Source organism: Balaenoptera physalus (genome assembly GCF_965194825.1).
Source record: "Balaenoptera physalus genome assembly, chromosome: 12".
Lineage (NCBI taxonomy): Eukaryota > Metazoa > Chordata > Mammalia > Artiodactyla > Balaenopteridae > Balaenoptera > Balaenoptera physalus.
In genome coordinates, this window is record NC_138897.1 from 14,729,665 (window position 1) to 14,753,780 (window position 24,116).

The 24,116-nt window shown below is 39.6% G+C and overlaps 2 long non-coding RNA genes across 2 annotated transcripts in view; one reads left to right on the top strand and one right to left on the bottom strand.

The window, feature by feature from the left end:
- Positions 1-24,116, top strand: part of LOC309639995 — a 157,467-nt gene that overhangs the window by 23,216 nt on the left and 110,135 nt on the right. The window lies entirely within an intron of this gene.
- LOC309639990 lies at positions 43-22,859 on the bottom strand. The gene is made up of 3 exons (XR_014251967.1): positions 21,007-22,859; positions 19,773-19,928; positions 43-16,837 (listed from the first exon to the last, which is right to left on the bottom strand). It is a non-coding gene; the product is annotated as an uncharacterized lncRNA (long non-coding RNA).

Below are 24,116 nucleotides of genomic sequence, written 5' to 3' on the forward strand. Positions count from 1 at the left end.
CCCCGCCCCCCCCCCACCCCCCTACCCCCTCCGTCAAAAGTGTCACAGCTTTTCTGCCTTCGGATCTTTCTCAAAGTCTCCGCGCGGTCGCCAGGAGTTGAGCTGCGATGCCAGGCGCGCCAGCCCAGCCGATGCCCTGCCCCGCCCGGCCGAGGAGAAGAGCCGCTCGTCGCGGTCACCGTCCCCCGAGCACGGCGCGCGGTCCGCTCCCCCTCCCTCGCGCCTTCCTTAGCCCGAGTGGCTGCCGCCTGCCTGTGCCGCGGGTCCTCATTCCCCTGCTCATGAATATTCTGACAGAGGCTAATGCCGTTGAAGTAAATTGAATTAGCCAGTTGGTGCCAGGAATGTGCGCTCTTTCCTTCCTAGGAGCTGTCTGGAACCCCACCAGAAGAAAGCAATTAGCGTCTGGTTGGCACCCTGTGGTTTAGACCAGTGAGGGGCAAAATGGGTTAATTCTTTAAATGCAGTTTAGAACCGCATTTACATGTTTAAACTCCTCTATTGGCTGAGAGAGTAAGGAAATGTTAAGAGAGAGAGAGGGGAAAAGAAATGGGTAAGCAGGCGTAGGGGGCGCTTCTACCCCCAAACTCCCCCTGAACTTGAAATGACTTATTCTGCATAGATTATGAATTCTGGAAGAGGCAGTTCATGTGAACAGTAAAAGATGGGCGAGCAGGGTTGGAAAGGAGATGCATATCAACCTGGGTTTAACTTTGACCTTGAGGATGCTGAGTACTCTAATACTTTTCAGTAGGAGTGGGGAGAGTTAGCAGAGGGAGAGGAAAACCTCAATTATCTACTTTTAGTACTTTCTCCAAATGTTCAGATTGCCCTCCTTTGTCCTCATAGCAAAACCATAGTTTTAAGCCTTTGGGTGAAGTAGGAATGGGGCAGAAGTACCTAAAGGTCAGAAGTTTCAGAGGAGGAAGCTGAGACCACACTTGGATGAAGAGAGCCTCTCAAATCACACAGTAACTATGGCAGGGCCATTCTAGAAGGCAATTCCCAACTACAGTCCAAGCTTCTCTGTCTGGGGTCAAGCAGACAAGGTGAACGGGAGGAACAAGCTCTCTCTTTCCTGCCTCCTACCCTGGAATGCCAGGGCCTTCACAGTTATTGATTACACTTGGGTTTAGCCAGTGGGAGAGGGGGAATCTTTGCCCAGTTCTGCCTCCGAGTCTCTCTATAATCTTTGGGTGTTTTAAGATTTCCTCCCCCACCATCACCGATTTTCTAAATACAGAAAGTTATTTTGATTGAGTTGATTGTTAGTAAATGATCTATGTATATAAACAACTGATAAAACTGTGTGTATGAGTAACTGATAGAATTCCCACATATGCCAATAGAAAGAAATATCCTGGCTAAGGCAGTTGTGCCATATTTTAATAGTAAGGCCTAGAATTGGAGCTCACAGTAATAACAGTAATTATTAATGTTAGAGCAGCTAATGTTTTCCAGTTACGTAGTATGTGACATGCATTTGACAAGTCACCTCATTTAATCTTTCCAACTACTCTATTCAATATACACTATTATTTCCCCATTTTAATGGATGACGAAGGTGAGGCTCAGAAAGGTAAATCATGTGTCCAAGTCACATAGGTCATAAGTGGTGGAGACAAATTCTGACCCAAAGCAACCTAATTAATATGCTTGAGCCCTCAAGTCACCAGCAGCCTCTACTGCCTCCTTACCTAAAAAGAGAACCAGTCAATTGATGTTTTGTTGAAGTGACCTGTCCTTGGTGATTAATTTCTTACCAAATTTAGAGGGGAAAAAAGAGGGTTTTTTGGATGGTATGGTTATTTTTACATGCCAACTTGATTGGGCCACAAGGTGCTAGAATATCTGGTCAAACATTATACTGGGTGTTTCTGTGAGGATGTTTTTGGATGAGATTAACATTTAAATTGGTTGACTAAATAAAGCAGACTGCCCTCCCCAGTGTGGGTGGGCCTCATCCAATCAGTTGAAGGCCTGAATAGAACAAAATGGTTGACCCTACCCTGAGTAAGAGAATTCTCCTGCCTGACGGGCTTGGAGCTGGGACATCAGCTCTGCAGATTCTGGACTTGCAAGCCTCCATAACTGCATGAGTCAATTCCTTATTATCTGTCTCCTGCTGGTTCTGTTTCTCTGGGGATCCCTGACTAATACAGATGGATACATTCAGTAAATGCTATTATTTGTGAAATTCCCATAAATGTCTATTTCCATCTCTCAACACATTGTCTGGTACATAGTGTACAATAAATATACATTTTTTAACTTAAGATTTTCCAGACATTATTAATCAGGGAGGAATAATTATATATATGGATGAGACGTTATTAGATTTAAATAAAATTTTATCTTTGAAGAACTGAAAATTGGACTATAATAGATTGGCTTAAAACAAGATTTATAGATGTTATATGAGGGGAAATTTTTTATTATTACAAATTTAGGGGTAAGAATGATCAGGTTAAATCTCTGAATTCAACAGTTGTTGAGTATCTGTTAAATGCAAGGCATATTTCTATTCAAATATTTTCTATTGAAGTTCACAGTTAAATAACTTAAAACAGTTGAGGATCTGCCGTATTTTATTCTCTGAAACTTTGGGTAGTTTAAAACCCTTTGTTAAAAAAAGTATATACTATTTTTTCCCTGTATTGAATATTTAAGATTTTCCTTATCACGATTCCTCCCTTACAATGCTCTGTTGGATCCTTCTTTTATGGAGAGTATCCCCTTAGGATTTAGAGGCAAAAATTCACAGAAGAGTCTTCAGATGTTGGAATGTTTACTTATATGAATATGTTAATATGATTTTAGGGCCCATAAAATGCTATCAGGATGAGTGCTTTCTATATGTGCTCCAGCGTTGCAGCAGGCAGTGTCAGGGAAGGACCTCCAAAGTCCGAAGTGGGACATTGGCACTGGGTAGAGGGGGTGGAGCAACCTTGGACCAGCCATTCACTTTTGGAGTGGACCTAGTTGGTGCCTCTGCCAGGTGGAAATAATAATACCGTATATATTGAATGCTTTGATATTTACACATTGCTCTCCCATATGCTATATCAGTCCATCCTCCTGGTAACCCTATGAATTCAGCACTGTTATCTATATTTAATCGATGAAGGAATCTCAAGCACACAGAGATTCAGTAACACTCAGAGCTTCTCCTAGGAACAGATAGAACAAGGACGTTAATCCAGTGACAAAATCACCTTCTCAGTGAAGCCGTCTTTGACATCTCTCTCTGTCCAACTCCCTCCCTCCTCTGCCGCTGTGTGCACACACATACACACACACACTTTTTTCCAGTAGAAATACAATCCCCTCCTTTGTCCTCCCTTAGGACTTCTAAGATGCATAAGGAAATAATTAGAACACAATGTCTTGTCTCTACCACTAACCAAAAGCAACCTGAAGTCAGGAACCTTGTCTTAATCATTTTTGTATCCCCAAATTTAGCTTAGTTGGAGGTGCTCAGAAAGCCCACGAACAGCAGTTCTGCTTGCTTTCAAAAATGTGTCCCATTGACTTTACGGGGCTATTGGGATTAAATGAGATAATTGGCAGGTGATTTGGAAATTTAAAAACAACATGTAATGATTTTATTATTATTATTATTAAAAGGTAGACTCGGAAATAAATACAGTAATTTTAGCCTTGACCTCTGTCTGATAAACTCCATGGGTGAGAAAGCAGTTTGATAATTTTGTCAGCTACTGTTATTTAGGACATGGATGGATAACACTTGCTCAAATTATAATCATCTGGTTAATGGTAGTACTAAACTGGCCCATTAAGCAGGAAGGTATTAGTCTGGGAAAGGTGAGTGAATGTGTGTGTGTGTGCAATCTTTCTGCAGTTTTAAGAGTGTTTTCTATGAATGAGCAGCATCTGCCGCTAGTATAGCTGTAGTTTTCTAAGGAAGGGATCTGCTTTTCTCCTATGGGATGATCTCTATTAAGGGCTCCCAAGGTCACAGAGTTAATGACAGAGCTGGGGCGCCTGATCCTTGTTCGATGCTATTTTCACTATTCCACATGACCCTGATTGGCAGCCACTGCCCATACGGCGTGGTTTATGGTTTTACAATTGAGATGAGTGGATAAGCAGCTCAATACCTCGTTATAATTAGTCTCTTGAGTCAGCTAATACCCTTCTAATGGAATTTCATGATCTAGATTATTCACTATTACCCATTCAAGATATTTTTGGATTTGAGATGATAATTATGTAGTAGAATTGATGACAATGACAACTAAAAACACTTTCGTGGCTTCATAGCCTGTCTTACCATAAATATTTATTATGAAACAGTTGTTTTGGACACACATGCACATTCGCAAAATCAGGAATTCCTGTTAATTCTATATGTTCTATACGTTCTTTATTTTCTGTAGCATTAATGTAGAAATCAGGTGATGCTTCTAGATTGATTTACAGGGCCATTTGAGGTTCTGTGTTACCTTACCTCTGTTTTTGTGTAACATACACATTCATTCTGGCCTTCGAATTTGTGGGTTAATCAGTGACTTTAAGTCATTCTCAGAAGAAATTGGTTCCCTCACTGTGGATGTCTGTCAATTCCTGTCTGTCTCACCGTGTTTGTGAATATAATGGAGAAAAATGCACCCACCGACCATCAGCTCCAAGGAGAACTAGCCATAGAAACATTCAGTGCTTGTGACAGCATTCTGGGAGATGACGCTGCTGACCCATTCCGTTGAACCTGACAAACGTGAGCACAGTGTCCTTGCTATGGACAAGGTGCTGTGCCAGTTACTGTAGATGTTTCCAAGAGACATAACACCAGTGACTCCTCTCATGGAAGTTATAATCTGGGAGAGGGGCCTTGATATTTAGCAAAGTAAAAGATCTAAGGCAGAAATGGATAGTTTTTATTAAAGAATAAAAAATGAAATGCTGTCGGAGCCCCAGGTAGAGAGATTATTTTCAGTGGAGAAGGGACAGAAGAATGTTCCATGGAAGGAGTGATGGTTGGTCTTGGTTCTGAAGAATGGATATTATTTGGATATGGGGAAAGGGTAGAGTGGCCTTCAATGGCCAGAGGTAGAGAGAGGCCTGGGAAAGCACAGGACGATTTTGAGGGACCGCTGTGATTGCAATCAGCCCAAGTACGCATGACGTTAAAAGGACATAAAATGAGAAAGGCAGGTGGAGCCCAGAGGGCCTTGGATAGCATGTGGAGAAATGTATATCTTTTTCCATAGACAATGAAGAAGGTATCACTTTTGAGCCAGGGAGTGACACAGCTACAGCTGTGTTTATATTTGAGTGTGGAACGTTTTGGAGGTGGGAGACTGAAAGGATGGGGACCAGCCGGGAGACTCACAGTAGCTGAAGCAAGATGTGATAATGGCCTGGACCAGGCATGTGGCAGCAGGACGGGAAAAGGGAAGTAGAGATAGAAAAGAATCATAGTGTGTGTGTCAACAGTACATTGAAATAATGTTTTTTTCTGCCTGTCCTGGATGCTCCGGTCTCACTCAACAATACTCTCTCTCACACACATGCACACGCACACGTAAGCACACATCACATATACACATGCACACAAATAGGCACACTTGCATATACATGTACACATGAGTGAGCTCCTCAAGAGTATGGTTTGTGTTTTTTCTCTTTGTATTTATATTTCAGCACCTAGCACAGTGCCAGGCATTTTGTTGGCATTAGATAATCGTTTGCTGAATGGAATAAAAAGCAATTGATGTGGGGCATCAGAGAAAATGAGGAATTGCAAAATGTTGATCCTGGCTAGTGCTGGATTTTGGTAGGCAAACTACAAAAATTCTCCTGTGTCCGTTATTAATTGCCATTGGAAAAAAGAGCATGTCTGGGGTTGAAGATGACTTCTGATTATAGAAATGTCTGAGAAGATGCAAAAATTTGGTGGACCTGATAGTTGGCACAGCTGGAAAACCTCATGCCTAGAATATGTCTCCTCTCTGAGGTCTGAAAAAGACTTCTCATGTGAACTTCAGGACATTTTATCAAGGTTTCTTTTTAATTCTTTAGAAGGTGTGGTGGACAGAATAATGGTCCCTCAAAGATGTCCAGCGCTAATCCCCAGAACCTGTGACTATGTTAGGTTACATGGCAAGGGAAATTCAGGGTGCTAAACAGCTGACGTTCTAATAGGGGGATTATCCTGGGTTATTCAAATGGGCTCAGTGTAATCACAAGTGACCTTAAAAGTAGAAAAGGGAGACGGAAGAGGCAGAGGCAGAGTAATGTGATATGAGGGACTCTACTGGCCATTGCTGACTTTGAAGATGGTGGAAGGGGCCAAGAGCAAAGGAATGGGAGTGGACTCCAGAAGCTGAAAAAGGCAAGGAAACATTTTCCCTGAGATCCTCCAGAGAACACAGCTCTGCTGACACCTTGATTTTTATCCCAGTGACACATGAGACTTCTGACCTCCAGAACCGTAAGATAATAAATTGGTGCTGTTTTAAGTCCCTAAACTTGTGGTAATTTGTCATAGCAGCAATAGAAAACTAATACAGAAGGATAACCAGCATGCTTACTATTTTGGATTTATTATTAAATATTAGGGTACATGATGCCCCAGACTACATGAGTTATGGTTTGTGTAATGTCCTAGATTCAACTACAGAAATGTGTTTTGTTATAAAATCCCAAATCTTGGCCTGAATATAATATTCATGACAGCTTTAGTGGTGTGAAGGCAGAGTGTATGTCCTTTGATTATGTCATTCTGTGTACAATGAAGAGGCTGATGGTTTTAAATTAAGCTTTCTGTGCAGTCCCTCAGATAGTACTCCTAGAAGGACCACTAGCATCTCCCATTGTGAAACACTGCATGAATGCACAGAAATCACAGTGTGTGTTTGTAACCTTGTCTGAGACACCCAAATTGTGCTTTGCTGAAACAAAACAATCACTTAAAGTTTTTCATTTTTATAGTTCACTTTCAAGTGGCATACTTTTGGAAGAACGTGTTTGATTTCTTTTTTACTTTCGTTATTGTTATTTGTATTGCAAGTGTCATGTGAGATGATTTAATAATTCAAAAATGATAGTAGTAATAATATTAAACATTGTACCTTCATTTAAAAAAATGTAAATTTTCAGTAACTGAGTGGGGATTTCTGTGTTTTAGCAACATACGGGTTTGGCCTATCATTTAGTTTTGATGCTTTTTCGAAGAAGAGAGTAAATGGCAGAAAAAAATGTTTAAAATATATTCACCGTTCAGCTCACATGGACGCTCAGCATGACGCATATGCATAATGATCACTCCTTATTCCTAACAAATCCTTTAAAAGCTGGGCAAGGCGCGTGTTATTTAAAAAAGCACTAATTCCTAAAATTAGCATGGGCTATAAATTAATATTTGAACATGAGCCTCTGGTAAGTAACTCCCCAGACATAGAATTGCTGTGATTTTTGATATTCAGCGGCACCAAATGTTAAGAGAACATAAAGCAGCCTAAAAATAACGTATAAAATAGGATGACTAATTTTATGTGGAGAGGTTTTACAGATGAAGGAAACTCAATTTGCCAGCCCCTTTGTAAGTAAAAACTATTTGTTATTCTTGACATTATTCTGAAGTCCTTATGCAACAAATAATTGCAAGAAACAGGTCTAAAAGTGCTTATTGATAACCTACTAAAGGCAAAGTTGTACATGATTTAAATTAGAGGATTAGTGCTGTACCTGAAAAAATTAATAGCCACTAATTAAATATTTTTCTTTCATTGAAAAGCATTAAGAAAGTGAAAGCAGTGGAACGTGGTGGCTGCCCCTGAAGTCTCACTGTTTGAGTTTGAACCTTGGCTTGGCTACTTGCCCGTGACCTTGAACAAGTTATTTAATCTTGTTGTGCCTACATTTCCTCATCTGTAAAGTGGGCATAAATAGGACTACATAGGGATCTTATGAGGATTAAATTAGATAACCCATAAAAATTGTTTAGCACCATCTGGCACATAGTAAGCGTACATTAGAGATGACCCACTATTATTAATAAAAGAGTTATACATGGTGTTTCTATGCTTTTTTTTTTTTTTTGATAGTAAGAAATGGATTTATTTAGAGAGAAACACACTCCACAGACAGAGTGTGGGCCACCTCAGAAGGGGAGAAAAGGCACCAGCGTATGGGGTTGTCAGTTTTTATAGGCTAATGAGTGGGAGGAGTAGTCCAGCTATTTCAGGAAGGGGCAGGGATTTCCAGGAGTTGGACTACTGCCCACGTTTTAATCCTTATGGTCAGTCTTGGAACTGTCGTGGTGCCTGTGGGCGTGTCATTTAGCTTGCTGATGTATTACAGTGAGCATCTACTGAGGCTCAAGGTCTAGTGGAAGTCGACTTGTCCGCCATCTTGGACCCATTTGGTTCTAATAAGTTTATATCATGTCTTCGGGCTGTGTCATTCTTTTTTTTTTTTTAATAGATCTTTGTTGGAGTATAATTGCTTCACAATACTGTGTTAGCTTCTGTTGCACAACAAAGCGAATCAGCCATATGCATACACGTGTCTCCCTATCCCCTCCCTCTTGAGCCTCCCCCCCATCCTCCCTATCCCACCCCTCTAGGTCACTGCAAAGCACCAAGCCAATCTCCCTGTGCTATGCTGCTGCTTCCCACCAGCCAACTATTTCACATTCGGTAATGTATATATGTCGATGCTACTCTCACTTCGCCCCAGCTTTGCCCTCCCATCCCATGTCCTCAAGTCCATTTTCTATGTCTACCTCTTTATTCCTGCCCTGCAACTAGGTTCATCAGAACCTTTTTTTTTTTTAGATTCCATATATATGCATTAGTGTACGGTATTTGTTTTTCTCTTACTTCACTCTGTATGACTTCACTCTAGGTCCATCCACCTCACTACAAATAACTCAATTTCGTTTCTTTTTATAGCTGAGTAATATTTACCTATTTATGAAAAATATTTATCTTTATCTATTCATCTGTCAATGGACATTTAAGTTGGTTCCATGTTCTGGCTATTGTAAATAGTGCTGCAATGAACATTGTGGTACATGTCTCTTTTTGAATTATGGTTTTCTCAGGGTATATGCCCAGTAGTGGGATTGCTGGGTCATATGGTAGTTCTATTTTTAGTTTTTTAAGGAACCTCCATACTGTTCTTCATAGTGGCTGTATCAATTTTACATTCCCACCAACAGTGCAGGAGGGTTCCCTTTTCACCACACCCTTTCCAGCATTTATTGTTTCTAGATTTTTTGATAATGGCCATTCTGACTGGTGTGAAGTGATACCTCATTGTAGTTTTCATTTGCATTTCTCTAATAATTAGTGATGTTGAGCATCTTTTCATGTGCCTCTTGACCATCTGTATGTCTTCCTTGGTGAAAAGTCTATTTAGGTCTTCCACCCATTTTTTAACTGGATTGTTTGTTTTTTTGATATTGAGCTCCATGAGCTGTTTGTATATTTTGGAGCTTAATCCTTTGTCTGTTGTTTGATTTGCAAATATTTTCTCCCTTTCTGAGGGTTGTCTTTTTGTCTTGTTTTGGTTTCCTTTGCTGTGCAAAAGCTTTTAAGTTTAATTAAGTCCCATTTGTTTATTTTTGTTTTTATTTACATTACTCTAGGAGGTGGGTCAAAAAAGATCTTGCTGTGGTTTATGTCAAAGAGTGTTGTTTCTATGTTTTCCTCTAAGACTTTTATAGTGTCTGGTCTTACATTTAAGTCTTTAACCCATTTGGAGTTTATTTTTGTGTATGGTGTTAGGTAGTGTTCTAATTTCATTCTTTTACCTGTAACTGTGCAGTTTTCCCAGCACCACTTATTGAAGAGGCTATCTTTTCTCCATTGTATGTTCTTGCCTCCTTTGTCATAAATTAGGTGCCCATATGTGCGTGGGTTTATCTCTGGGCATTCTATCCTGTACCATTGATGTATATTTCTGTTTCTGTGCCAGTACCATACTGTTTTGATGACTGTAGCCTTGTAGTATAGTCTGAAGTCATAGAGCCTGATTCCTCCAGCTCCTTTTTTTGTTTCTCAGGATTGCTTTGGCTATTCAGAGTCTTTTGTGTTTCCATGCGAATTGTAAAATTTTTGTTCTAATTCTGTGAAGAATGCCATTGGTAGTTTGATAGGGATTGCATTGAATCTGTAGATTGTTTTGGGTAGTATAGTCATTTTCACAATATTGATTCTTCCCATCCAAGAACATGTTATATTTCTCCATCTGTTTATGTCATCTTTGATTTCTTTCATCAGTGTTTTGTAGTTTTCTGAGTACAAGTCTTTCACCTCCTTTGGCAGGTTTATTCCTAGGTATTTTATTCTTTTTGTTGCAGTGGTAAATGGGAGTGTTTCCTTAATTGCTCCTTCTGATTTTTTTGTTGTTGGTGTATGGGAATGCTAGATTTCTGTGCATTAATTTTGTATCCTGCAACTTTACCAAATTCGTTGATTAGTTCTAGTAGTTTTCTGGAGGCATCTTGAGGATTTTCTATGTATAGTATCATGTCATCTGCAAACAGTGACAGTTTTACTTCTTCTTTTCCAATTTGTATTCCTTTTATTTCTTTTTCTTCTCTGATTGCTGTGGCTAGGACTTCTAAAACAATGTTGACTAAGAGTGGTGAGAGTGGAAATCCCTGTCTTGTTCCTGATCTTCGTGGAAATGCTTTCAGTTTTTCACCATTGAGTATGATGCTTGCTGTGGGTTTGTCATATATGGCCTTTATTATGTTGAGGTAGGTACCCTCTATGCCCATCTTCTGGAGAGTTTTTATCATAAATGGGTGTTGAATTTTGTGAAAAGTTTTTTCTGCGTCTATTGAGATGATCATATGGTTTTTATTCCTTAATTTGTTAATGTGGTGTATCACATTGATTGATTTACGTATATTGAAGAATCCTTGCATCCCCCGGGATAAATCCCACTTAATATCATGTTTGTCAAGAAAGGAGATTGAAATATTATCTTCAGTATCATTTGTATCATTGTTAAAATAATAATATTGCAGAATGTGCCAGTACAAGGGGTCTTGGAGACAGTCAGACTCAGCCCTCTCATTTTATTATTGAGAAAACTGAGGTAAAGAGGGTTGAAAGAACTTGCCCAAAGTCACACCATTTTTCCTCTTCATGTGAATATAGGGTATTTCTCCTTTTCATGTGGATTTGTGAACCAAATCAACTTTATAGAACCAATCAGTCTGATTCTTGCTCTTGCAAGGAGGAGCAAGCTTTGTCAGTGTGGGATACATAGAGGGGAGAGAGACAAAAGAATGGAAATTGAATGTTTTTCAGACGAGGGCAGCATGCACTGAGCCATCCCACTGAGAATATTTGAAAAGGGCCCCTTTTTTCTTATAGGAAAAGTGGTGGGATCATGAATTTATTGCTGTTTCTATTATCAGACGGAACTTAGGCAAAGTTCTTCTTTTTTTTCATTGCATTTTCTCATCTATAAATCTAACATCTGATAAAACTACCTCCCAGTGTGGTCAGGAGCTCAAAACAGTTTCAGCTGTGAGACATGTACCAGAAAGAGGTTGTAGATATTACTAAAATTGCAAAAGTGGCCTAAGGAGTAGACGAAGGCAGTTAGAGCTTGCAGTGGGTCCGGTTCTTACAACTTCTTGGGGTCAGTTATCTGCATGAGTGCCCTGTTTTGGAACAGAGGCTTTTGGATCTGACTTTTTAGCTAGGTTAGAGTCCATTACAGTGGGTACTTGAAGAGGAGGAGACAGCAGAATGTGGAAGGGCTGGATGAGGGTGAGGAAGGGTGAGGAATAAGAGAATGAGGAAGAAAAGGAAGGGAATGATCGCACTCCTAATGGATGCTTTGTCTGTTTTGCCTCTCATGTATTATAGGTAGAAAGGAATAGAATAAAGAGAGAAGTAAAGAAAATCTGGGAAGTTTGTGAAAGAGGAAGAGAGCACCATAAACATGGCACCAAAGGTACATTTGTTGCAAGGACTCTTTTAACAAGGGGCGGGAACAGCCGTCCGACAAGAGGTTATATGGCTGGGCACCCTGACTATCAGCTCAATTAGGATGAACCCAAGGGAAATATTTTTCAGTAAACCAAATTTTTCCCAGTAAGAAGTTTGATGTGAGCTTTAGATCAATAGAGAATATGGATTTATTCTGGAGATCTTATAGGAGAAAAAGGGACAGGACTCAGGAGAAATTTGTTGTGATTTTACTTAGCATGTTTAGGACTAAAAATTCTCACCATTCTTTCCAGAAATAAAACAGTGGGATTGAAGCAATTGAGGCTTCTTTTGGGATGGTGATATTTTTGGAAAAGAAAAAGAGTATTTGGGGATAGAGAATCAAACCCCAGGGAAGAGGGAATTAGAATGACATTCCAGGAATTTTTCACTTAAAGAACGAAGAAGGACTACAGTTTGTATATGACAGAGCTGATGATGTTGACGATGACACCAGTGATAATAATGTCTAGCATTTATTGCTTGTTTACTATGGCACAGAGATGGTGCCTAACATTTGTATACATTGTATCATTTAAATTGGTTCATCACGGTTTAAGGTGTCTACTACTATTATCCCCATAGATGAGGAAAGTGAGGCTTAGCGAGGTTAACTAATTTTACCAGAGTCCAAAGACAAATGGATTATGGGTGCAGTTTAAGAAATTATTCCAGTAAATAGACTGTTAGCAGAAGTCTTTCAGGTGTGGCGAACAAGGGCACAGCAATGATCTCTTTATATGGATGGTGTAGAGTCTTTGTGAGGAAGAAGCGTGTTATCTGCAGCTGAGGGCAGTCCGGAATGAAACCGCAAAGGACAGAGCTCGTGCCACCTGCCCTTACCGATGCAACAGCGCCACCTAGAGGTGGAAGGCGAGATAGTACTAGGGGCCACAGAAAATACGGGAAAAAAATTACAGGGTTGATGGGGAGGGAAGGGAGTCATGGAAGGGCAGTGAATACCATAAAGATGAGCCAGAAGAGCTGTCAAGGACAGTGCCAGTAAGAGAGTTCCTGCTGAACAAAGGAGCTGAGGATCCACTGCTCCAGAAAGGACAGGTCCGCAATGGGAGAAAGGAAAGGAGAGACCTTTGGCAGTCATGAGCTGGGAGTGGGAGACCCAAGACAATGAACGTGATTAATCTGTAGGACATGGGACCCTAATCCCCGAGATAAGAATAAAGGCGAGGAGAAACAGAAGAAGAGGGGGGAAGCCTTGGGAACCTAAGAAAAGTCATGCATGCCTTTACAGAAACTGTAAGGCAGGTGATTCAGGAAGGTGGGAAGCTGCTGGAGGCTGAGCTAGCCAGGTGTGGGGTAAGGGCAGCGCTCAGCCTGCGCGTTCCTGCGCACTAGGAAATTAGGCGTGTGGTTTGATGACGCTTGCCAGTAGCATTAAGTTTTATGGCTAGGAATGGGCTGGTTACGGTTGGGGTTAGAGTTAAGTCACCGATGGCCCTCTCTTGTCCACTTTCCCACTCTCTCTGTGGCTAGCTGATTGGCAGACTTCAGCTCCATCTTCAGCACTTCACTTCCTCTTCTTTTGAGACCTCTTTGATCACTTCCTACTAATGGAGACCTCTTGGGTCCACCTCTCTGGTCCATCGTGTTTCACTGGATGCAGTTGTTTCTTTGTACATCTAGCTCCACAGTAGAGTGTGGACAGTAGGTCTTTCCATCATCTGAATATGTCAAATATCTAGTACAGTATCTACTAGATATAGGTAGTAAATAAAGAGTTTTTGAAAAACATTTCCTAACCTCTGAATGAATACTGCATTTTTCCTTATATTTTAAAGATAAAAGTCAAATTAATTTGAAGAATCTGGAAAACTTAGTTAATATCTGTGGTGGAAGAATAAGTTCACTTTAAAATATGTTCAAATTAAAAGATATAAGCCGAAATTCTATTTAAAAAGTCATAGAAGGGTGGAACATGTCTTAATTCAGCAAGAGAGAATGTTTACAAGACGGGATGAGACTAAAGGCTTTCAAAGAAGAAATTTATTTGTATAGGAAAGCAATGAAGAAGTTGATCATGAATGAATAACAGGAATCAAAGAGCAATAAAGGAAGATTTATATATAGGATGAAGTTGATGGAGAAAGAAAAGAAGTCAAGCAATGGCAAATCCATCTGATTTGCAAGCAGAGAAGGGGGTGCTTGACTGGAGAGGAAAACAAATAGATTAAATGGTGCTGAAAGAGTTAGTAATGTGAATAATGAAGTACTTTTAAGAACCGTTTCCAGAGCAGGAAGAGCTACACTCTGAGATTAAAGGTGGTGGAGAAATGATGAAAGAAAGACCAAAGAAATAAAGCAGTTCATGGCAAAGAAACCTTCAAGCTCTGAGAGTGGGGAAGAGGTTGAGTCTCCATAAGAGGAGGGTCAGCTCTATCTTGTTGTCCTGACTCCGTTTCCTTGGGAGGCACCCGCTTTTGGGGATTTTCCTCATCATCCCACTGTTTTCACTGGGTAAACCCAGCTTACTTCATAAAGTCAAGCCCAGATACTCTAGGCTTAGAGGACAGGCATAATCACCAAGAGAGAATGTTCTAAGAGGGTCTGAGTGTATGGAGCTGTGTGTGTCTGTGTGTGTGTGTGTGTGTGTGTGTGTATGAATGTTTCAAAGGAAGCCAGTTAGTTTCCTGCCATTGAAACAGTTCTGCAAAGAACATTATTGCCAGTGTCTTTTGAAATATCATTTACTCTCAGCTCCAAGTTAGCAATGTGATCAAGTTCTTAGGGATGGCAAACAATTCTAACTTAGATGGTTTTTTTCTGCATTTTTGAAGCTGGGAGGAACGAACATTCAAAGTTCTTCATGGCACACGGGAGGGAAGTGAGATGATCTGTAGAGAGAAGGAGGATAAGGCAGGTAGTAAAATGTGATTTCATGGATATTTCCAATGCTGATTACCCAGAATTTGTGGGAGAAATCTGTCTCCTGTAAAGCTTGGCAATACCAAAGAGTGTTAAACAAGTTTCTAAGCACTTCTCCTGATCTTGTTTATGTGGCGGCAGACAGATGACTGATGTTGGTCTTAGGGAAAAAAAACAAGGGAAGGTGCCAAAGGAAGGAATTCTGTTAGGTTTAGACTGAGAACAACTTTTGGATCCGGCAAACACAGTTTTTCTTTAAGATCATTCAAAGCTGTGGGTCCCCGCCAAGTTACTGTAATGTATGAAGAGTCTACACAGAAGTGAAAGGCATCCATCTTTACTCTCAGTGGTGGAGAGGAAAAAAATTACAAGAATGAGAGGTGTGTTATAGCCCTTGTCATATTGTGGATTTTGGATTTTTTTCAGAGGCAAAAGCCAGGGAGATAACCAGTTATCTCATTTAAGGTTGATGGATTGTAAAGGTGGAAAAGAAGTATTGGGTAGCCTAAATCCCGTATTAACATACGTCCCGTTAGTAACAGGAAAAAAGAAGAGTCAGTATATGAAATGTAAGAATTATGCCAGGAAAACTGACTGTGTGATCCTCAGACAAAGAGATAAATCCTAAAAATGTAAGAAAATGGAAAGTATTGAAAATTCTTTCAACCAGGGCAAGGATAGTAAGAGTTTGGGCATGCAGTTCAGAGTGATATAAGAGGCAAAATTAAATAGAAATTGAAATAAAGATGTAGAAAAAAAGATTGGACATTCACAAGCAATTATTAGAGAACACATATTTAATTTTGTTTGTTGAAAATTTTATGTTGAGCCCTATGGGAAATCTGGGCAAATTTAATGACACATTTTGCTACAGGCTACAAGTAGTGATGAGTTGCTACTGGATTTTGTACGATTCTCTGTTAGGGGATGAAATGTGATAACTGGGGGGCCCGCTTCTTGTTTTACCTGCCTGCGTAAAGGAATGTCTGCAGGAGAACAAATGTTTTGGAGAGCGGGAAGAGACAGGCAACTAGAGGGATGTGGTGAGGGAGACATGCAACAGAGAGATAAAGGCTGAATTTCTTACACGGAGCACCAGCCAAGTTTCACAAGGAAGTGTCAAAGAAGGTTGGTACTTATAAGGCAGAAATTGAGAGATTTAGAGTGAGAACATTCAAATCATCCTTAAAAAGCTTCAGGAAATAGAAACTAACTAGGGCAGAGTATTGATGTCATAGAAGGTGTTTTATACAGCAGGTTTCTGCAGGAAGCCAGCGTAATGCTCCTGAGGAGATTCTGTTCACCTAGGAAAAGTGTCAGGAGGAAGCGACAACAGCGCCCCATCTCCCCACGTATCACACAGCAAAATAGTTTCAAGTCAAGCAGGCAAGATTATCAGGGAAAGAAGAGGCATGTAGAGTGACCAAAAGAAGGTTCTTTTTCAAGAGAAAGTACAATACGTGAAAACAACATTTGAGGCGGTAACATCCCTTTAGCTTGGTATAGCTTAAATGTGGAAGACTATGAGTGATTTATTAGACTCCAGAAGTACTAGTAAGATGGGTGAAACAAATAGAAAAGTACAGATAAAACAAGTGATGACTTAAATAAAATAGAATATGAGCATACTGAGTTTGTAAGAAATTGATGCAGCATATTTCTAGAAATACAGTTTTGGAAAAAATATAAATCTGTAAATTGTATATGAATTATTTTTATAATTTATCCAGTGATAGGAAATTGAGGGTGTTATTTAAATTTAAAAAATTATAAACACAAGGCATCCTCTGATATTTGGATGTAAAAGGATCCTAGTCATCCTGTATGGATCTCCACATGATAATATTTCTATGATTAAATATGTTAAAAGTAAGATTTTTCTAACCACAGTTTTAATTAGGTTTCTCTGAAGACTGAGGCATGCTCTAGGATGGCTGGAGATGCAGCATGCCACTCAGGAGACTCCAGGAAACCTGTCAAAGTTAGACATAAATAGAAAAAAACGAGTGACCATTTCTGTAACTCATACTCTATGTTAAGCCAAAGTAACAAACAACAACGAAATATTGTCAACCAGTTATTTCATTTCGACGACCCCCAGACCATAGTCGACTAATTTTTTTCCCCATCAGAACTGGCCAAATCTTTAGGTATCATATAGAGAATATTTTTGTCTTCACTTGGAAATGTGCTCTAGTGGTTGGATTATGCCAAAAAAAAGCCCTCTAGAAAGTTTGTTTCTTAATATAGTGAATAGTAATGTCAATTAAAAACAAATAATGGGCTGCAGTTTGGACAGACTGTTCATGAGAAGAGTAAGTAATTGAAAACTGGAGCATCACAGGAAGATACTGTCTCCAGGAAGACAAGTCTCAGGTAGTATGAACACAAGGTGACTGGTACGTTTGTGAGTTCTGTCTAGCGTGGGGGACAACTAGATAGCCTGCTCCATCAGAGGTGAGCTGGCATGTGCACCTGCAGGCTGTTATCACAAAACCAGCTCTTCTCCCCAAGCCTGCAGAGCTCCAGCTCACCAGACTGCAGGACGAAGAGCTAGCTGCAAGAGTCCTGGGCTGTTACCCTGTGGTGGTTGTTGCCTGCACCTGTCGCTCTTGTCTAAGGGCTGTTCAGTAACAGGGGTCGTCTCTTAACACACCAGCTGGTGGATGCGAGTCAGGCTCTCACAGGAAGTGCACGCTCAGCGTGCCAGGGCACTGTGTGTGGTCATCCCGGAGAAAATGAAATCCAGCGCCAGCACGTTCCTCCACCGTTGGTGTGAAGGATGGGGCAGGGGCCTCGGGGCCCTGGGGAGCATCTCCAGTCTCATTCAAACCAGGCTTTGCCATGCAGATTCTCTGTCATCATCAGGTGCCTATTTCAATTGGACTTTGTCACTCAGATTGTACTTCCCGGCATTGTCAGAAAAGGCCAAGTCCTGTTTATTTTGTTTGTTTTTAAGAGAGAAATAGAAAGAAAGAAACTGGAAGAAAAATTGTCTTTTCAATAACCTGAAGTTCAGTGTTGAAATACAAGGATGGTAGCAATAACTACAGAGCTCTGTGGAAATCAAAATTTTAATATAATTCCTCCAAAAGAGTAGTCACTCAAGACCCTTTTGTGCATCTTTTCAGGATATGGGATTTGGGGCATTCAGACAAAAGAGTCACCAATCTTTAAAGAATAAAGGATTACCATGATAGGGACAGGAGAAACAGCAAATAATGAATATGATTAACATATTAGTTAATATTTTTTACTACACACCCTTGAAATATTGCCAATCAGTACATCTGTCTTGCCAGTGAAACTGATGAATGTGATATTCCAACACCCATCACTGCCCAGCAATGATTGCCCTACGTTGTTGTGTTCTCTTTCAGAGTGCCAGGCAAGGATTTTTCATTAAATGCATCATTTACAGCTCACTGCAGTGGTTCCACAAAGTCAATACATATCCTTAACAGAAAGCAAAGAATGAAGCATGTGAAAGAGAAAGAGAGACAGAGTGTGGGCAATTGTCAGGAGCCCTGGGCACGCATTTCACTCATTCCAGGCTCACTGCCAACAGCTTCGATTGCAAGCAAAGAGGAAGGGCCTGTATTTGCATATCTATCTACCCTGTTCTGGGTTCCTTTGACAGTGAGGTTCTGGATCTGGGAGTAAAATGGGAAATAGTGGGCAAGTACAATTTTGAGGGAAGTTAATAGACCAGCTAGGATAGTCTCATCACATTATAATCCCCCAAAGTAACAGGAAGTATTTTGCTGAAATGGAATAAAATGACCATGAATGACTTTCCTCTTTCCCAGCAACTGTCAAAACCTAGTGAAAGGGGAAGCATAGTAAAGTTTCCTTCTCAACCATAATTTGGGCATCAATCTGTGAAAGTTTGTAATGGTTTAAGCTGACGTTTTATGAGAGAAGTTGCCTTAACTGATCATAGATCTCTAAAATGATGCCAAGTATACATCAGTAACTCAGATGATAATTCACTTATTTCAGAAGCAATTTCTGAAGCATACTATGTGCCAGATACTGTGTGAGGGAAGAGGAATAAAAATAAATAGTAATAAAAAGCAGTCACTTTCCTCAAGAAACTTAGGGTTGAGCTAGCAAGCTATCATAAGGCTAAAACCATAGGAAGAAGGCATTTGTCAAGAATATTGTACAACACGGGGAATATAGCAAATATTTAATAATAACTATAAATGGAGTATTATCTTTAAAAATTGTGAATCACTATATTGTACACCTGTAATTTATATAATATTATACATCAACTATACTTCAATTAAAAAAAGAATTCCTGACAAATAAGTGTATTAAGATAAATGTAGTTCTGTTTACAAGGACATAGTTATATCAGTAACACAGGAAATTTATCAAAAAAATTTAAGTCTTAATAGAAGGAAAAACTCACTGTGATTATTATTATTATTATTATTATATTATTATTTTGCTTTATATAGACTGGTCTATCTATGAAAATGAAACCATCAGTTTTCTTCTATAAAGAATTTAAATTTTTTTAATGATTTAAATTTACTGTGTTATTAATACAGCAGGCAAAGTAAGTTAGCCATGTGTTCAAGGAGAAAAGAAATGAGTGTGATCCCCATGGACGTTTGTCCATAGACCTTGAATTAATTCCTACTCTTTTAGTCTTTTCAATTTCTTTACTTTGTTTTGCTTCAGAATCTGCTTGGGAAGGAATCCTGAATATGTCCATAAGGAAAAAATACTGCCTCGAATACTATATTTTTAGGGCAATTTTCCTCCTTATTTCAGTGGCTCTTGGTGGTTTGAAAACAGTGTGAAGGGACAAACCCATGGAGTGTTTATGGAAAAAGCAAGGACACCCGGAGAGCAGTATTTTAACGTAAAAATCTTTCACCAACACAGACTTACTTTTTCGGCTGGGTTCCGACCGCAGCTGCCAAGGTATCAGTGAATCTCTGGGAGAAATTGGGTTTTACAGGTGCCTTCAGTGCTTTCCATTTGGCCCTGGCTTCTGAGAATTTACTAGAAAGTTGAGGGAGCGCTCTGGTGAGCAGCCTGTCTGATCTGAAATAAAAAATAGAGTTAGGATTCACAAGGGGCGATCTGGAGGCTGGCTGCTTTGACTTTTTAGTTTGCTTCTTTGTTCTCTCTTGTGCTCAGGGCCCCAGTTATGGTTAAAACAACCAGCTTTGAGCAGGCATGCGTGCCACCTTGGCAATAACCCAACACCATTTAAATCTCTGCACTTGCCGAAGCACATCCAAATGTTTTTTGTAAAAGAATTTCCCATTTAGACATAGATTTTTAGAGCCCTTTTTTCCCTTCTCTTCTCTTTAATTTTTTTGGTTACAAATTTTACCTGTTACCTGCAGTCTTTGGTGGAAGATGGACGTGAGAGTGATTGTGGGTGGAGAGAAGGGCAAGAGGAAGCAGAATCTGATTATTTTATGAAAGTCATGGGAAATATAGTAGGATGATGGCGTTTGTAGAGCTACTTAGAATAATTGTCTCATGTCTTCTGAGATTCAAATATGGCTTTTAGATTTTGTTTGTTATTGGGCTTAAACCATTCAATGCAGAATTTTATTTCTGTGTTTTTAAATATGAAATGCTAAAATCTACAGAAACAGAACTGCTCTGCTGTCACTAAATTATGTATTTCTCATTTAGAAAACTTTCTAAGTTGACTATAAATAAATTAACTCTAGTTTTGAATAGATTAAGACATTTTTTGTTGGTATTCTCAAGGTGCCTATAAGGTTCCAGGGTTTCAGTGAGTACTTCTCAGGTAAAACCTTTACATCTAAAACATTTTATTCATCTAAATTAATTTTACCTTTTCAAGGAAGCAGTTTAGTCAAAATAACATTATGGACTTTCCCTGCATTATTAAAACCTTGGCATGTTTCACACACATGCAAAGTTTCAAATGTAAAAATGGTATACGAATGATAAGAACAAGAACAAGAAGAACAGAGTTATATTAGAAGTGCCAGAGTTATGTTAGAAACTTAATAAATATCTGTTGAGTGAATTAATAAATGATAATGACTGACATTTTTCAAATATTAGATATGTGGCTGGCACTGTGCTAAGCATCATTTTAGAAACAGCTTTATTGAAATATAACTCATATACTTACAGTTCTCCCATTTAAAGTGTAGAATTCAACAGTTTTTAGTTTCTTCATGGATATGTGCAACCATCACCACAGTCAATTTTAGAACATTTTTATCACCTCAGAAGAAATCCTGTACCCTTTAGCTATCCCATCCTCTCCCTCCCTCCCAACCACCAGCCCTGAGCAGCCACTAATCTACTTTCTGTCTGTACAGATTTCGCTATAATGCACCTGCATATGAATGGAATCAGAGGGTGTGGTCTTTATGACTGGTGTCTTTCACTTAGCATAATGTTTTCAAGGCTCATCCAAGTTGTAGCATGTATCAGTACTTTATTTGTGCCAAGTATCTTACAAGTAATCAGCATAAAAACCTTCAGAAGGGTTCCTGTTGTATTTCCACTTAACATATGAACAGAATAAGCCTCACGATAATTAGGTGACTTGCCCAAGGTCACGCAGCTAATAAATTTCCAGAACCGGCACTCTTAGCCGTTCCTCTGTTGGTGAGAAGCTTCTTTAGTCTTGGGCAGTTTGAGACTTTGATGCCCTTCTAGAGACTGATGCAGAGAGAAGGGTCTTAGGTATTCCCTGTTGTCATCGGGGCTGTCTTGGGAGAGAGCAGAGCCATAATGCCAGCGGAGTCTTCATTCAGGAAATGGGAAGAATGTTCGGGGTGCACTTTGGAACACAGGTTCCTGTGAGGAGAACTGAAATAAATAGATACTAAAACGGCGATAGAGTCTTCTCAGGATTAAGGTTGCAATTTTCCCTGGGGCATTGAAGGTAAATGCACTTTGGGGACAGAGACTGCTGGTTTGCTGTCAAGGTCATGTGGAGGGCAGTCTGAAGTGGGAGGAAATGATTCTCACTGGTACAAGAAAGACCCTTCCCATGCCTCCTCCAAAAGCTGGATTCTCATACATGCACTCAGTTCCTGCCTTCACTCACTAAAGTGAAGCATGTTAGCTTTTATAAATCTCCCTGAAAATTTTTTTTGTGCTTTTTTTTCCCCTCTTATGGCCGCTTGCTGACTTGAACCTTGTTTCACTTGCATGAGAATACTAGGTTAAAAGAAGGGTGGAGAAGATGGTGATGTCTAGACTCTCATTTGCTCAGTTCTGTGAAGGACCTGTAATACCTGGTCAATGTTACATCTTCAAGTAACTGAAGAACTAAAGAATCGAGGTGGTGTAGAACAGTCCTGGAATATCATCATGGGCTTCAGAGGGAGAAGGTCTCCCAACTCTGAAAGCCCTGCAACTCTGGAGGTGGTGGGTGTGGGGGAATTGTCACCTCTCCAGTCACACTGCCTTCAAGGAAAGTCCCTGCCCACTAGACTTGGGTTGTGGTCCACCATCCAGGTCCTGTCCTGGTGGACACCCTGTAGAGCACCAGATTTCCATGTGACACATTTATTGGCCAGATGATTCTCAGAAGTGAAGAAATTTTTTTGGTCTTATCCACACTAACTGGTCAGTTCTCAGCAGTAGAAGATTGTGCACTTTGTTAATTCAGCAAAGACCCACTGGGCACGTTTCATGTGCCAGCACAACCCCAGGCACGTGGAACATGTCTGTGAGCTGAAGATCCCTGTTTTTGTGGAGCTGATATTCTAGTGCTTTATGAATGTCATGGCCCTTGCTTTTTTATTCCTTTTTTAATATTCTGGTCTGTATGTATTTTTTAGGCATTTCACTGATAATTAGAATCTCCATCAGAGGGGAAGTTGGGTGGGTTAAAAAAATTGAATTCATTTTTCTATTTCAGTTCTGTTAAAAAGAAATTTTATGGAGTTGTGGTTTCACCTAACAGACAAAACACTGTTTTTACATTATGCTCGTATTTCAATTATCTTCGCTAACTCTTATGCCTATTTCCATGGATAATAGCTGGCTTCACTTCTGGAGCTTATTCTGAATGGGTTTCATTTTCGTTTTGCTTCAATATCACTGTCAAAAAAGAACTGGGAGATTTCCTCAACACGTTAATAGAGAGGGAAAATATTTTGTAGTTCCTTTCTTCAGAAGGATGATCTAGATAAATTTGTACATATTTTATTTCTACCCATCACAGCACAGCACAACACAAGCCACTTCAATTACCTCAGCAACAAGCTAGCAATGCAACTTTATCATTTTAATTTTTCATCTTTTCTCTTTGACTTGATGTGTGTTCTACGCAGTATATCAACAAAATCTCATCAACCCCAGCCTCCTTTAGGCTAATAAATCTCAGTCACAAATTAATCTCACACAACAGGAAAAAGCTAATGGCCACAGTCAGTCACCACTGTATTTCTCAAACTAAATTCTCTCAAGCCGTGCTGTGGGAGTTTCAGTGTCCAACTGTTATCACATTGGGCTATTACTTTCATTGTTTTGACCATCATGATTCTGTGGGAGCAACATGACCTTTGGGTAATTGTTTATTCAGCCAATGAGGTCATTGGTATACCAATCATGTTGGTGACAATTGTTCACACAGCTTAAATGATGATTGTGTTCCCACTGAACTTGGATCTTTTACACCAGTCTTCCTTTTAATGTAAGAATTGGATACATTTCTGTCATTAAGATGGAAATTTCCCTTCAAACACCTAGACAGACCCAGAGGCTATTCCCATGGCAGTGTTAGTTTCCTCTTACAGTTTCTTGACTGGGAAACTCACTGATGTAAAAAGTCTCCAGGCAAGAGCCTACACCATCATGTATAAAGAAATGAAAAGTCATATTTTGAAATCATGGCACACTACTAAATGTCAGAAGAAACAGAAAAAAATTGGATGTGGAGTGTTTGTTTCTTTTTTCTCAGTGTCCAAAGCAGAGGCCAATGTCATGAGAAAATACTGCAAATGAGGACATTAAAGTACAGCTTTGATTGCACCAACTGTGTTTTGTTAAACATAAATGATCTCTCTGGAGCATTTTGCCAAATGAGTGTGGTACAAATGTCATCATAACCAAGAGGACATGGTTACCTTTTAAATAAATCTTAAACCAGAGTCACCAAAATGTAAATCTTATTTATAACACATTTGTGTTTTTAAAAGTTCTAAAGTGGATTTTGTCACAGGGTACTAAGATTTTTGTCAATCAAAGGGAAATAAGCCCTGAATGCATTCTTTAAAA